Source organism: Vulpes vulpes, chromosome 11, assembly GCF_048418805.1.
Source record: "Vulpes vulpes isolate BD-2025 chromosome 11, VulVul3, whole genome shotgun sequence".
In the NCBI taxonomy this organism is placed as follows: Eukaryota; Metazoa; Chordata; class Mammalia; order Carnivora; family Canidae; genus Vulpes; species Vulpes vulpes.
Genome location: NC_132790.1, coordinates 85,173,596 through 85,187,721, shown reverse-complemented (window position 1 = coordinate 85,187,721; position 14,126 = coordinate 85,173,596). Strand labels below are relative to the sequence as shown.

The following is a 14,126-nucleotide window of genomic DNA, read 5'->3' as shown; positions in this document are numbered from 1 at the left end:
TGGGGCAAAACAGGGCAGTGGACCCAGGAGGCCTGATGGCCAGGGGATATGGACCCCACTCTGACATCCTCAGAAGTGCTGCAGGTGGGGAGCGCTTTCATCAGCGCTTGGGTAGTGTTTAAAGAAAAAGAAATAATGGGGCACCTGGGTGGCTCAGTTGGTTAAGCGTCTGACTCTTAGAGCCTCGCACTGGGCTCTGTGCTGGGCGTGGAGCCTACTTAAAAAAATAAAACAATTTTGGGGCACTTGGGGGGTGCAGGTGGTTCAGTGTCTGACTATTGGTTTCAGCTCAGGCTGTGATCTCAGGGTCATGAGACTGAGCCCCCGTCCTGTCAGGTTCTGCACTGAGCTCCAAGTCTGCTTGTGACTTTCTCCCTCTTCCCCTGCCCCTCCCCCATGCACTCTCTCTCAAATGAATAAATAAGTTTTAAAAAAAAAAAGAAAAAATACATAAAACAGTCAGAGAACTTCTACAGGGAGAAAATCCTTTGGGAAGAATGACGAAACTCTGGGGAAAGCACCTCCCCATTTCCACATATGTGGGATGAGGGTCAGCCCAGTGTAACTGGGGCAGGAACAACTGGGATGGGGTGCCTGGAATATCTGTGTTACAGCTGCATTGTTCCCTGTTATGAACCAGGCAAGGGAGGCTCACAGTGGCGGGGGACCGCCCAAGGTCACATGACAACAGGTGGCGGGGCAGAAAGTGGAGCAGGAGTCCTCTGGTCCTGCAGTCCATGTTTTTTCTCGCTCTCCTGTGGGTCTCCTCAGGAAGGAAAGGAGGCCTGACACCCACTCTGGCCCCCCTGGCTGCCAATTCTGAAGCCCTGTTGGTGGCCCTAGATCCTTGCCAGAGACCCTGCCAGAGGCCCTCTCCTTCCACACAAAGAGGCTCTCCCAGCCCTCCGCCCTGTCTTTCCTATTCCCTCACACCAACCTTAAATAGAAAAAAGTCCCTGTTAAATGCTTCATTAGAATGGTTATTTTGTTGGAGTGCCAAGTGACCTACTCCAGCTCTCCCTTTCCATCCCTCCAGCCGTCCCCAGTTTGAGTCCAGAAGTAAAACAAAGGCTTTGTTTCTTTATTTTTATTTCCTCTGTAAAATCTCAAACATGCAGGAAACACCCACCCAGTCCCAGATAAGTAGACTCAGGCCGCTGTCCACCGCAGGCGGGTGGGGTCAGGGGTCAGTGAGTAGGGGTGGGTGGGAAGGTTCTGAGGCCAGCAGCCCTTAGCTCCCTGGGAGGCCAGCAGGGCACCTGGGGCCTGGCTTCCTGGAGCACCAGGCCTTCCCAGCTCCTCTGCCCAAGGAATCTCAACCTGAGGAATGTGGGTGTGGAGGGATGGCTGAGAAGACAGATCTCATACAGTTAGTTTTTAATATATGCCCCCAAGGCTTTGGGACAGTGGCTCCACCCTTTTCCATCATCCCTGGTTACAATAAAGCCGTCATTGACAGAAGAGCATGATAGAGGCTATTCTGGGCTGCTGAGCTGACTTGAGAGAATGGTCCTGGCCAAGAGAGATGGGCTTGCTTCACTCTCTTCCTCAGGGCCCTACATTTCCAGGGGAATTCAAATACAAAGGGGTGGGTGAATGTGTGGGTTATCTAAAAGGGGGAATTTTCAAGAAGGTATGTTGAAACTCTAAAGGATAAAAAAGAAAAAACCTAAATGAAATTAGAATTAATTTTGCTTTTGAAATGAATATATGCTGCTTTGGAGAAGCAAGAACCTGTCCCCAAAAACTTCCCCCCGCCAAATGATTAGTTTCTATGGGGTGGATGGGCCCATTTTAACCACCCCTCCGGCCACTACCACACAGCTCCATATGACACCCACAAACATTTTCACTATTTGGGTACTCGGGTATAGTCTGGTATCTGGCATAGTAGGGCAGCCTAACACATAGTATATACAGCAGATTCTTATGAAACCAGAACTTTTCTTTTGAAACTGGGTCTCATTTAAAATAAAGAGGGGTTTTGGGGGGGAGGAGGGACTTCAGGGGAGGTGCTCTATTCTGTTTCATTGACCTATCTATTCCTGTGCCAGGGCTACACTACTTTATTCTAGCTTTACAGTATTTTATTATCTGGTAGGACTAGCCCCTTCTCCTTACTCATTAAGGGTCTACAGGCACGGGAGTAAAATGCTCAGATTTGGTTCTGATATTTCTTTTTGTCCAACTTTAAGATGGATTTACAGGGGGGAAAACTAGAGACAGAGAAACAATGCAGACATCTAAGTAAGTGATGTTAAAGCTGGGGCCAGAAAAAAAGAGGGTTAGAAATAAAGGGAGGAATTAATTACAAATAATCCAAATCACTGGATTAAAAAAAGAGAGAAGTGGGGTTGTAGACACAACATGTATGTGTCTTTCTGTATAATCAAACAGGATTTGTTTTTATAGTATGTTTAACTGCCTGCACTGGTGCAGTCTCCGATTCCATTTATTGGAAGAGAAAGCCCAATAAGCAGGTGCTTCTGAGGTCCTGGGGCTCCCAGGCTGGCTCCTGCAGCATCTGCGTCAGACTCCGGGGACGGGACGCAGGCAGTGTTGTTCCCTGTGGGGCACTCAGGGATAGTGAATATTGCAATTCTTACCGCTTAATAAAGAGGACTTGGGGACCACCTCAGGTTCCCATGTTCTCTCATGAAATTAGTTCATTCCCTCGCCACTGTGACTCCCCACAAATGGAATCTGTATGGGGGTGGAAGGCTTTCTTGGAAGTTTCTGAATCTCTTCGGCCTGGCTTTCAAAAACACTCCTCTGCTAAATGTTCTCACCCGGGCGTAAGCTTGGAGAGGGGAGGCAGGCTCAGGCTTCAGCTCCAGAGTCAGGGGGTGGGTGGAAGGGAGAAGGGTGCAAACAGCTGCCCCTCCCTCTTTCCTTGGCCCTGCAGAGCAGGGTCCAAACCTGGGTACCAGCGCTCTCCTCCTGTGGCAGCGGCCGCAGTGGGGAAGCCAGGGATTGGAAAGGTACCACATTGTGCTTTAAAGGAGTTCTACACTTTGGAATAGAAAAAGGATTTTGCTAAGTTTTGTGTTTAAAATGAGCTGCTTAGTGAATCACTGCCATCTAATTATAAAAAGAAAATCATGGTTTTTTTTCTCTCTCTTTTCTGAATATACATGTCTGCCATTTAAATGGTGCTCGCTTGGGGCAGGTGTGCTCTGCAGCCTGGCTGACCCTGCAGTGATCCAGCAGGTGCTTCCGAGAGCAGATCCACTTTTTTGATAAGGGTGAAGCCCAAAAGCCCCCTCCCAGGTGGGTTCTCCCTAGCTATGGGCAACCAACCAGGTGGCACCTGCTGAATTCGTAGGGGACAGGAGGCTGAAAGAGCCCATAAGAGAAAACCCAGGACCCAGGCTCAGAAGCTCGCCTCAGGGGGGAGGACAGGCCCAAACCAGCCAGGCCTAAGGACCAGGGACACAGCTGAAGTCCTGACCTACCGTGCGATGGATTGAGTGTAGGCTAAATAGCCACATCTGTTCCTTTTGGGTACGGGCACGGGGTGCTTGTTGTATGATCCTTTATATTTTAATTTTTTCATTTTTCAAAATTAAAAAATAAACCAATTGCACAAATTATTTAGGGGTTCACAGCTGACTGTAAGATTAATGGGAGTCAGGGAAAACCACTGCCACCCAGGCTCTCTGCCTCTCTGCACCGACCAGCTCCTTCTGTGCCTTGGTGGCTTCAGCTGCCTCATCACATCCTCTAGCAGAGGCTGCATGGTCTCCTTTCCTCATGAGGGCTTTGCTCCGCTGCAGCACTGATCTTGTGTGAACAGACACCTGAGGGGCACAGCCCCATGAGCACTAGGAAACAGGAGATGTGTCATTTTTGGTCACCCAGTTCTGGGAGCAGCTCAGTGTAACAGAAGGAGCATGTACTTGGGGACCAGATGGACCTTGGTCAGACTCCTGGGCTCTGCTTTTCTCGGGCTTTGACTGGAAGTGGCCTATTCAATCTTCCTGAGCCTCAGTTTCCACACATGTAAAAGGCTAATGGCAACTGTTGTGAGGCCTAGATATGGCTAATATAGTGTCTAGCCTGGGGCCAGCCCACAAGTCTTTGTTGAAGGGAGGGAGGGAAGGAGGAACGCAGAGGGGAGAGTGGGAGAGGAGGGAATGGGGAGGAAAGGAGAGAGGGGAAGAGGAGGGGAGTGAGGGGAGAAGGAAGGAGGGAGGGGGAATGGAGTGGGGAGGTAAGAAAGAACTCAACAAGGACAAGAATCCCCAAATGGAAAAGTGGATGGATTTGGGGGCAAGCTCCCTATCCCTAGAGGGGTGCAGCAGAAGCCAAGGGAGTAGGGGAGGGACTGTAAGGGAACCACTCCCCTATTCAGTCTCCCAGCCTTTATTCAACGGGTCACCTTCCCATTTGGACTGTATTTGTTTACAACTGAACTATTACTGGCTTAACCTTTACCTTAAAATCACCATACTTTTGGGATGCCTGGGTGGCTCAGCGGCTGAGCATTTGCCTTGAGCTCAGGGCATGATCCTGGAGTCCCAGGATCGAGTCTTGCATCGGGTGGGCTCCCTACATGGAGGTTGCTTTTCCCTTTGCCTGTGGTCTCTGCCTCTCTCTCTCTCTCTCTGTCTCTCATGAATAAATAAAACAGACACCCGGGACACCCGGGTGGCTCAGGGGTTGAGCATCTGCCTTCACCCCAGGGTGTGATCCTGGAGTCCCCAGATCAAGTCCCATATCGGGCTCCCTGCGCAGGAGCCTTCTTCTCCCTCTGCCTGTGTCTCTGTGTCTCTCATGAATAAACAAATAAAATATTTTTTTAAAAAGTAAAAAAATAAAACCTTAAAAAAAAAATCACCATACTATTTACTTTTTTTTTTTTCAGTAATCTTTATACCCAACATGGGGCTTCAACTCACGACCCTGAGATCAAGAGCCATGTGCTCTCCACCATACTTTTTAACTTAAAATCTTTAACTTAAAATCTTTCTCTAAGCTTAATTTGAACAAAATATCCATTTTAAAAATTTGAGTTTGATTGGATGCCTGTATTTTTATAACATACATAAACAAGTATATTAAGATGAAATGATGTCATATGTGCCCCACCTAAAATCCTCTCCCTGACCACTCTGAGAAATGTGCTCTACGGGATCTGAATCTACTACTATGCTCCAGGGGCCCCTTCTGGATCTATGATTCTGTTGTCTGAGGTTGCTTGAATATTGATGATGCTCTTAATACTTATGGCCCTTTCTGGTCTCCCAAGCATGTTCTCATCTGTGTATTTCATCTAATCCCATGACAACCCTGAGGGCAAGGAGAGAAGTCACAGATGGTGCCTGGGCCCTTGTAGCATGGGATGTGCCCAAGGCCCTCTAGTTAGTCACAGAGGACCAGAACGAGGGCGCAGAGCGCCCAACTCTCCATCCTCTCCTACCACCACACTGCTGCAGAGCCAAATCCATCCTCATCCACCCTCGGTGCTGTCCCAAATCTCATTAGCATTACAACCCAGACGTAAATCACGGTGTTTTATCCATCTAGGTGGCCAGATGCCAAGTTCTGGAGATGAAAACCCCTCTGATGTCACTTCAGCAACCAGCAATGACCTATATTGCCATTTGGCCTCTGGCCATCAGCACACCCCACTTTGAAAAGCTTCCATAAATACTAAAGGTCAGTGAGAGGGACATTAAAAAGTTAAATACACACTGCTACTTCATGAACCCTACAAGAGGGATAAATGCAGAAAACTGCCTTGGATTATGCTAACCTGGTGCTCAGTGGGGGGAGGGGGGGAGGGCCGGGGCAGGGGTGGAGTCTCTGGGAGCAGGTGAGACCAACCTCATCACATGCAGCAGAAACATCACCCAGGAGACTGGAGATGAGCACCAAAGAGTGTAGGCACCGAGGGGTACAACACGGCTGTCACCTCAGCCTCGACAAGGTCAGCTCTGTTGTCTGAAACATGCACCAGCAACTGGCCCTCTCATTTTCACTCCTGACCCCTGACTCTGCTATCCCAAGAGCCATAGTCTGGCGGGGAGGGCAGAGCCACAGAGTAAGTCCTTGGTAAAGAGCAGGGACACAACATGGCTTAGACCAGGGGACCTAACCTGGAATCCAGGGCTTGTTTTCAGAGATCCATGAATCCCCTGAATTGTATGCCCCACTCTGTACACCCAAGCAACTTTTCCTGGGCTTCTCACTGGCATACTAAAGAGGCTGTGACCCAATAAGGTAAAAACCATTGATCTGGTCACCAGACCCTCAGCTTTCTTGCTGCCTTTCCCACGCAAGGGCTTGCTGGAAGTGCCACTAGTATCTCATCTCTGTGTAGAGCAACTTCACATCTTCGGCATCTTTGGAAGACCTAAACTCTGCTTAATGTGCTATTCCTTGGGTTTCGTTCTTTGCAGCCAAAGGCAACCCCTCTGGTCCAGCACTGCAAGGCCCAATGGTGACACCCAAGACTAGGAAGGTTGGCAGGGCCTCAGTACACCAACAAAATTTCTCTAGGAGCCTGAATTCTCTGCTCAGCCTCTAGATAACAGATACTTGCTAGATGCCCCAGGGCCCAGGGAGTCATTCAGCTCCTCCCTTTTTCCCATTCCCACACAAAGGTAACTGTACATCTGTACATCTTAGATGGCTGGATGCCTGCCTTGAGGTCCAGAACCTCTGTAACTCTTGATACTTGAGAATATTCCAGCTTGGCGCAAGAACATATTCCCAGTTAGTTCACGTTATGTATGGTTTTACAAACTACACAACGCTCATGAGTAGGTATGTTTTCAATCACTTGCAGGGAAGAACACTCCGTGTGGGGGCATTTCATTGGTAGAACTCATTACTCACATGTGAAATATAAAGCAGAGGTCACGCTTCCCTGAGAACTCACTTGATCCAGCAGGCTGGTCCCCACACAAATCTGACTGAGGTGAGGACCAGTCACCCCAGGAGCTGGCTCAGTTCATCAGATTTGGTAGTCCTCCTTGGCTCCGGGTGATCACTCAAACTCAAGAACCACCCCCAGAGATCTGTCACTTTAGAAGCAGCTCAGATCAACTCAAAATGTGAAATACCTATGGTTAGAGCTAATAATAAAATAAAAGTTCTACCTGCCGCAAGAATGTCTTCTGTAGGTGAAAGCATGAGTGGGGGAAAATGCAAACTGCCTTTTTTGAGAGCAAAGCAGGCTGCCCTAGAAGACTGTCTCCTGCCTCACTGGGGTTCAGCAGGGGGCTTTGACCCTTTTTTCTACATGAAGAAATGTTGAGGCCAGGGGTGGGGGGTGGGCAGTTCTACTAGAGCACCCGGCTTACTCAACACCACTGGCATCTAAGAGAAACTGGCAGCCCCTGCAGCCTTGAAAACCCCAGAGCATCAAAGCCCAATACCTCCTGACCCGGCAGAGAAAGTACAAACTTCACCATAAACCGCAGACCGAGGAACTAACTGGCTGCCGCGAGTGAGGACAGACCCAAGGTTGAAAACCATGGCCCGAAACATTTTCAGGCCTAGTCAGCAGGGACTTGCAATTTACAGGAAATTAGGAGATTTATAAAATGTTAGCTAGCTCAAGCGTCTTCCCTGGGAAGAGAAGGAGAAACTCTAAGAACCGCTTCGGAGAAGTGCTTTGTTCACTGCAAAGTCCCTGACACGTGTCGGTTGTTAATACCAACAGCTCACCCCCCCCGCCCCCCAGCTCCAACCCACCCGTGCTTGTCAACAGTGCAACAGCTTGCCCCGCAGGCTGTACCTGGAGCCCTCCAGCCGGGGACAGCCAGGCCCTCAGAAGAGAGGCCTGGGCAGCCACCCGGGCTCTAGGTAGATCTTGGGCAAGTGGCAGCATCTCATCTGCAGGTGGGGATTACAATAAAGCATCTGGGAGAGTCTTGTCAAGCGACGAGCAAGCTCGCTCCGGTCAAGTGCCTGGTCTGGGCGAGCCCTGCGAGCCGCTACTGCTTCGGTGGGGCTACAGGGTTTTCGAGTCAGATCCCCCTTACTCCTCCGAGGGCTGCGCTCTGAGCCTTGCCAGTCGTCCTCTCTGGTCCGGTCCAGGGCGGAGCGCGTGTGCCTCGGACATGCAAGAACCATTTAGCCAAGGAGGCTCCGGGGGCGTGGGGGGAGGCAGGGGAATCCCAGGGCTCCGGGGTCAGGGCCCGAGGAGGTGGCCCTTGTCTCTCCCTCCGGACGCGGCTTCCCCGCGGCCAGCGCGGACCTCAGTTCCAGCCCCCGCGCTCCCGCCGCGCTCCCGCCGGGCATCGCCCCCCCCCGGGGCCTTCCGTGCGCTCCCGCACCCGCTGCCCCGCGCGCAGCTCGCCCCGCCGCGACCCCGGTCCCGCCACGCCGCGCCGTGCGCCCTCCCGGGCTCGCCTCGCCCTCGCAGGCCCGGCCCTGCCCGCGGCCGCTGAGTGAGCCGGGGCCGCAGGCCGCCTCTCCCCCGAGCCCCGGCGGGCCCCTGCCACGGTAGCGCCATCTTAGAGGACCGGGGAGACGGCGCCCCCCCGCCCCCGCCCCCGCCCCGCCCCGCCCGCCGGTCCTCGCCCCGCGGCCGAGAAGCCCAGGGCGGCTCCGCGAGCGGGCTCCGGGCGGACGGGCCTCCGCTGGGCGCTCCGCGGCGGCTCCCTCGACCCCCACGCTCCGCCCGGGCCCGCGGCGCCCGCAGAGGCCACTCCCCGAGGGGCCCGGGGCGCACTGGGCGCGGGGCGGGCGCGCAGGCCGGGGCGGCCACACCTCCCGCGCGGGACAAAGCGCGGCCCCCGCCCCCCGCCCCCCGCGGCCGCGACCACTCACCGCGCGCCGCACCCGGGGCTCCGGGCAGGCCGCCTGCTGCAGGTCCGCGCGGCCGGGGACGCGGCGCCGCGCCCGCCGGCCCCGCTGCGGCCGCACTGGCGGCTCCCGGCCCGCGGGCCCTCGGCCGCTCCGGCCCGTCCCCGCCCCGGCGCCTCCTTAAAGCGACCGCGCAGCCCGCGCGCGCCCCGAGCGCCTGGCGCGCCGCGCATTCCTCGTATTGCAACAGCGACGGCTAAAAATAGCGCTCGCGGCGGGCGGGGCGGGGGCGGGCGGACGGGTGGGCGCGGGCGGGGGCGGGGGGGGCGCTCCGGGGGGGGGCGGGCCCTCCGGGGGGGCGGGGGCGGGGGCGGGCGGGCGCTCGGGGGACGGCGGGGGCGGGCGCTCGGGGGAGGGGGGGCGGCGCCGCGACCCCGCCGCCCCCGGGCCCGCTCGGCCCCCGCCCCCCGCGCAGACTCCCGGCCCCCGACCCACCCCCGCCGGCTCCGAGCCCCCCCCCCCCCCCCCCCGCGCACGCCCGGGCCCGCTCGGTCCCCGCCACCCGCGCCGGCTCCCGGCCCCCGGCGCCCCCCCCCCGCCGGCTCCGAGGGGGCCCCGCGACCCCGCCGCCCCCCGCGCGCCCCCGGGCCCACTGGGTCCCCGCCACCCGCGCCGGCTCCCGGCCCCCGACCCCCCCCCCGCCGGCTCCGAGGGGCCCCCCCCCCCGCCCCGCGCCCCCCGGTCCGCTCGGTCCCCACCATCCGGCCGGCTCCCGGCCCCCGACCCCCCCCCCCGGCCGGCTCCGAGGCCCCCCCCGCCCCCCGCGCACACCCGGGTCCGCTCGGTCCCGCCACCCGCGCCGACACCGCCCCCGCCGGCTCCGAGGGGCCCCGCGACCCCGCCCCCCCGCGCCCCTGCGCACTTACCGGCTCAGACCCCAGGTCCGGGGCGCTGGAGGGCAGAGCGCGGGGGCCCCTCCGAGAGCCTTGGAGTCTCCGCTCGGCTCGGCAAGTTCTGAGCCCGCCGCCGCCTCCGCAGTCCGCAGCGCCCCGGGCCGCCACCTCGACCGCGTCCGCCGCGACTCCGGGGCGCGCTGCTGCTTCCCAGACCCTGGCCCCGCGTCTCTGGCCCGGGCCCCCCTGGCGCGCCGCTCCCCGGCCCAAGTCCGGTCAGACGGATGCGACGGACTCGGGCGAGCCCCGCGCTCCATCTCATTGTTTTCAGTTCTGCGAACTCCTTTCGATCGGTTGACATTTTTTCCTTATTAAAAAAAAGTGGAAATATAATTCATATGCCATAAAACCAGCCTTTAAAGGTGTACAGTTACCTGGGTTTTAGTATATTCGCAAAGTTGTGGGGACCATCACGATTTTTAATTCCAGAACATTTCCACCCCCCCCCCTACCAAAATACCTTACCCATTTGCATTCATTCCCCATTCCCCATCCCCCCCAGTCGCTGGAAACCACTCATCTGCTTCCTGGCTCTATGGATTTGCCTATTCAGGACATTTCATACAAATGGAATCATACCACATGTGGTGCTTTGTGACCAGCTTCTTTCACTTAGCATCTTTTCGAGGTTCATCCGTGTTGCAGTGCGAAGCAGCACCTCTTTCCTTTTCGTGACCAAATAATATTCCAATGGATGTATACACCACATGTTGTTTCTCCATTTCAGAAGGTGGACAGTTGGGCTGTTTGTACGTTTGGGCTGGTATGAATAATGCTCCTGTGAGCATTCGTGTACAACTCTGTATGAACATGTTTTCACTTCTCTTGGTGACATATCCAGGAGCAGAACTGAAGTACCAGTAGAAAAAAAAAAAAAAAAAATGAAGTACCAGTAGAGTTGTGGGCCATATAGGTTTAGCTGTGTTTGACATTTTGCGGAAGCCCCCAACTGTTTTCCAGAGCAACCACACCACATTCCCACCAACGATGTGGGAGAGAACACCAAGGTCTCCACATACTCACTATCTTTTTGATTATAGCCACCCTAATGAGACTGAAGTGGTATCTCACTGTAATTTTGATAACTGGTGACAGTTTTGAGGACTTTTTTTGGTGGCCGGACCTTGGTGATGACTTGGAACCATTTTACACATCCAGAGAACTCATCCCCTTGTCATTTTGAGAGCTTCACCTTCTACCCCAACCCTAGGGGGAGTCTTTTGTGCTGTGCTGGAGCTGCCAATCCCATGCAAGTTTTGATGGTCATCCCAGGCACCCGTACAGCCATTTGGTGTCCCTCCACTTCCACTTGCTGCTCTGAAGTAGACCACAAGAGTCCTCGTGTCAAGGGGGAGTGCATTCAGAGCTATCAAGGATCTAACCTGGGTAGGGGGTAAAAGAACTGGCTGAGGAAGAGGCTTGGGGCAGACAGATGCTCATTGTGATTGGCTGGGTCTTGCCACTTTCTTCCATTTACCACAGGCCTTGGGAGGTCTGTGTATCCTGGTTGTCTCTTAGCCCCTCCTGGGCTCCCTGTGTCAAGAAACATCCTCTCCCGGCCCTGAATGGCACGGGGGTTAGCAGGGTTGCCCTCAGCTTGAGCTGAGACAGCGCCTGCACAAGATCAAAGATTCATCTTTATACCACTTTCATACACAAGTCTTTAAAAATCCATCTCTGCAGAAATGGCACTTAAACAGCTAGGAACCACATGCAGGTACCTGGGATTCTCTAATGTAGGTCGTGGCTTACAACAGGGCACCTGTCCCATTTGGGCTGCCTCCTCTATCCCTGAAATAAAGCATGGCTCAGTTGCTGGCAAACAGAGGCACCGGACAGGAAAGTGGGGCCAGAGTTAGATAATTCTTTCATTGAGTAAACACCTCCAGAGCACCTACTGTGTGCCAGCTGTGGTGGCAGGGACCCACCTCCAAGCAAACGCAGAGTGCCCGCAGAGGGCAAATGGTATGGAAGAGAGAGGCATGTGTGTGCCCAGAGGAAGGGCACCTAACCCAATGTGGGGAGGGCATGCATGCCCAGGGCGGGCTTTCTGTGAGAGGTGATGGTTGAGCCAGGGCTTGAGGAACAAGTAACAGGCTGAGAAGAGAGAGACAAATCTTTATATGCTGAGGTATGACGGAGATGAAGTCTTTCCAAAAACTTCTGCAGATCCACGTGGCTGACCAGGTGTGTTCACAGCACGACAGAAGGCCAGACTCCTGGCCCAAACGACTCCTGGCTAAAAACCCAGACTGGGCTCAGGCCCAAGTTTCAGGCCCTGAAGTCCAAGGCCAGCCACAAGGCCAGGAGCCAACTCTTGCAACAGGGCAAAGACAAGAGTTGCTGGGCCGACCCAGAGAACCTTCTGGCTCAGAGACACAGCAAATGTTCCACATCCACTGCCCTGTCCTGTGCTGGCCTCTCTGCCCCAAGGCTTGCTGAGTGCCATACCTCAGAATAGACCCAAACTGGTGCCTGGGGGTTCAGTGGCCAGAAACCAGCCCAGTCATTGTGGCACAGCGTTCCTCCAGAACTACCTGTCCCAGTGTGGTCCCTGGAGGTAAAAGCAGCTCTGAGCTCCTGAACACTCACGGTGTGCCAGACGTGGGCATGATGATGAGTCTGCACATCTCCCAATGACCTGTGCAGATCTTACCTGCCCTGTTTTAGACATGAAGAGACACGAACCCAATCCCTCCAGCCAATAGACTCAAAGTCAAGGGCTTCAGACCCCAGAGCCCATACTCTTTCCCCTGTCTGTTGGCCTCGATGGGCTGGTCAGTTGTGTTTGTGTTTGGTGTTGAGAAAGCAGGGAGAAGGTGAAAAGGATACTAGCCTCCTCAGGCTGTGGCTAGACTTAGATCGTTCGCTAACTCTGAAGCATCCACCATAGGTTAGCAGAAGAGCCTCAGTTGACCTTTCTTCTGGGCCAAGTGCAGTCTTTTATTGGCTGGGCTAACTATGATATGGCACCAAGAATGGCACAGTCTTGTCTCAGGGTTTTCATGGCTTGTACCAGTCCAAATTCAGTCATCTCTCATCTTTGGCTCTCCCTGCTACACCCTCTGCAGATCCCCAGCTGCCCCAGCCCCATGAGGAGCCAAGCCTCACAGGATTTTCTTCTCTGATGCTTGTGGTTTCTCCCTCACATGGATTCCCTCTTGTTTGTTGGGGACTGAAGAGCAGCTTTCAATCAGCCCATTTCCCCGTCATGGCCAAATGTCTCCAAAAAGTTGTCCATATTCAATGGATACTTTTGTTTCTGATCATTTGTTTTCCTCTCCCTTTGCTCTTCCTCTGTTTAAACTAACAGTGGCTTTTAAACATTTTTGGCTGCAACCCATAGAAATGAATAGGTTTTACCTTGAAAACCAAACATATGCACACACAAGTGAAACAAAAGTTTCACAAAACAATACTTATCTTCACTGTATGTGATACACTCTGATCTATTCTATTCTGTTTTATCTAAAAATGTTATCAAGAGCTATTAAACTGATTTCATGCCCCATTAATGGGTTATGACCTACAGTTTGAAGAACATTGAACGCAGATATTTTGACATTCAGAGCCTCAAGTTAGTAACATTACAGCAGAAATTTGTCAAGAAAGAAAAGTCAAATCTAAGATTTTGAAACACAAGCTACAGACAGAAGTTTGAAAAGAAGAGTTTTGAGTTTCAAAAACCTAGATTTCCTCTTCTAGTAGGTTGTGGCAGGTCAATGCTCCCACCGCAGCAAGATGAGGTGAGTCTCTCCAGCTATCCCCCCACTCCTCTCCCTGAACATTTGCCAGTTGGGGGTATTGCCTAACAATCAAGCTTTGCCAAAAGAAAGATCTCTAATGGAGGAAAGAGAGATCAGTAAAGCTATTAGTGGCTACATGGTACTAGAATGAAAAATGGGAATATGAGGCTTTAAAAACACAACCCATTTTCTCCACAGGACATTTGTTGAGTTCTGGGTTTGAGTGTACATCTAAAAAGCAGAGTGAAATCTTCCCCAGTCTTACTGCACTTAGAAAACAAAGTCTCTCCAAGAGTAAAGGGCCTGCCTCAAATACAAGGCCAGCTCCTACCTCAAGACATTTGCCAGATTTTGAATCTACAGGGGGACAGAATCTAGACAGTTGGATTAGGAACCTCTGAAGAGCAGAACTAAATCTCTACAGTCCTTCATGCCTAACGGTACAGAGATCTGCAAGGTTCTCCAATAAAATCCACATGTGAGGAAAGGGGGTAAACAGAGATAGACTGTTTTGCAAAAACTGAAATCCAGCCTTGATTCAGCTTAACCCTTCGCCAGACTGAGGCAATTATCCCTTATGGCCATCTGCTTACTGGAGGAAAGAAGGAACATTCTGTGTAGCAAATTATATCATCATATCTATGGCTCTAACATACAATGTCTGCAT

At 53.4% G+C, this 14,126-nt stretch overlaps 1 protein-coding gene across 6 annotated transcripts in view; it reads right to left on the bottom strand.

The window, feature by feature from the left end:
* MRAS (muscle RAS oncogene homolog) overlaps positions 1-9,855 on the bottom strand; it is a 56,243-nt gene extending 46,388 nt beyond the window's left edge. For 2 of the 6 annotated variants that reach the window (XM_072726975.1, XM_072726979.1), the window contains exon 1: positions 8,785-8,922. The gene's annotated coding sequence lies outside the window, so the exon portion shown is untranslated. Of the gene's footprint in view, positions 1-7,747; positions 8,228-8,784; positions 8,923-9,686 lie in introns of those variants that run through there. The other 4 variants (XM_072726976.1, XM_072726980.1, XM_072726981.1 and 1 more) reach the window with 4 other exon arrangements.
* Positions 9,856-14,126: the final 4,271 nt, after the last annotated feature.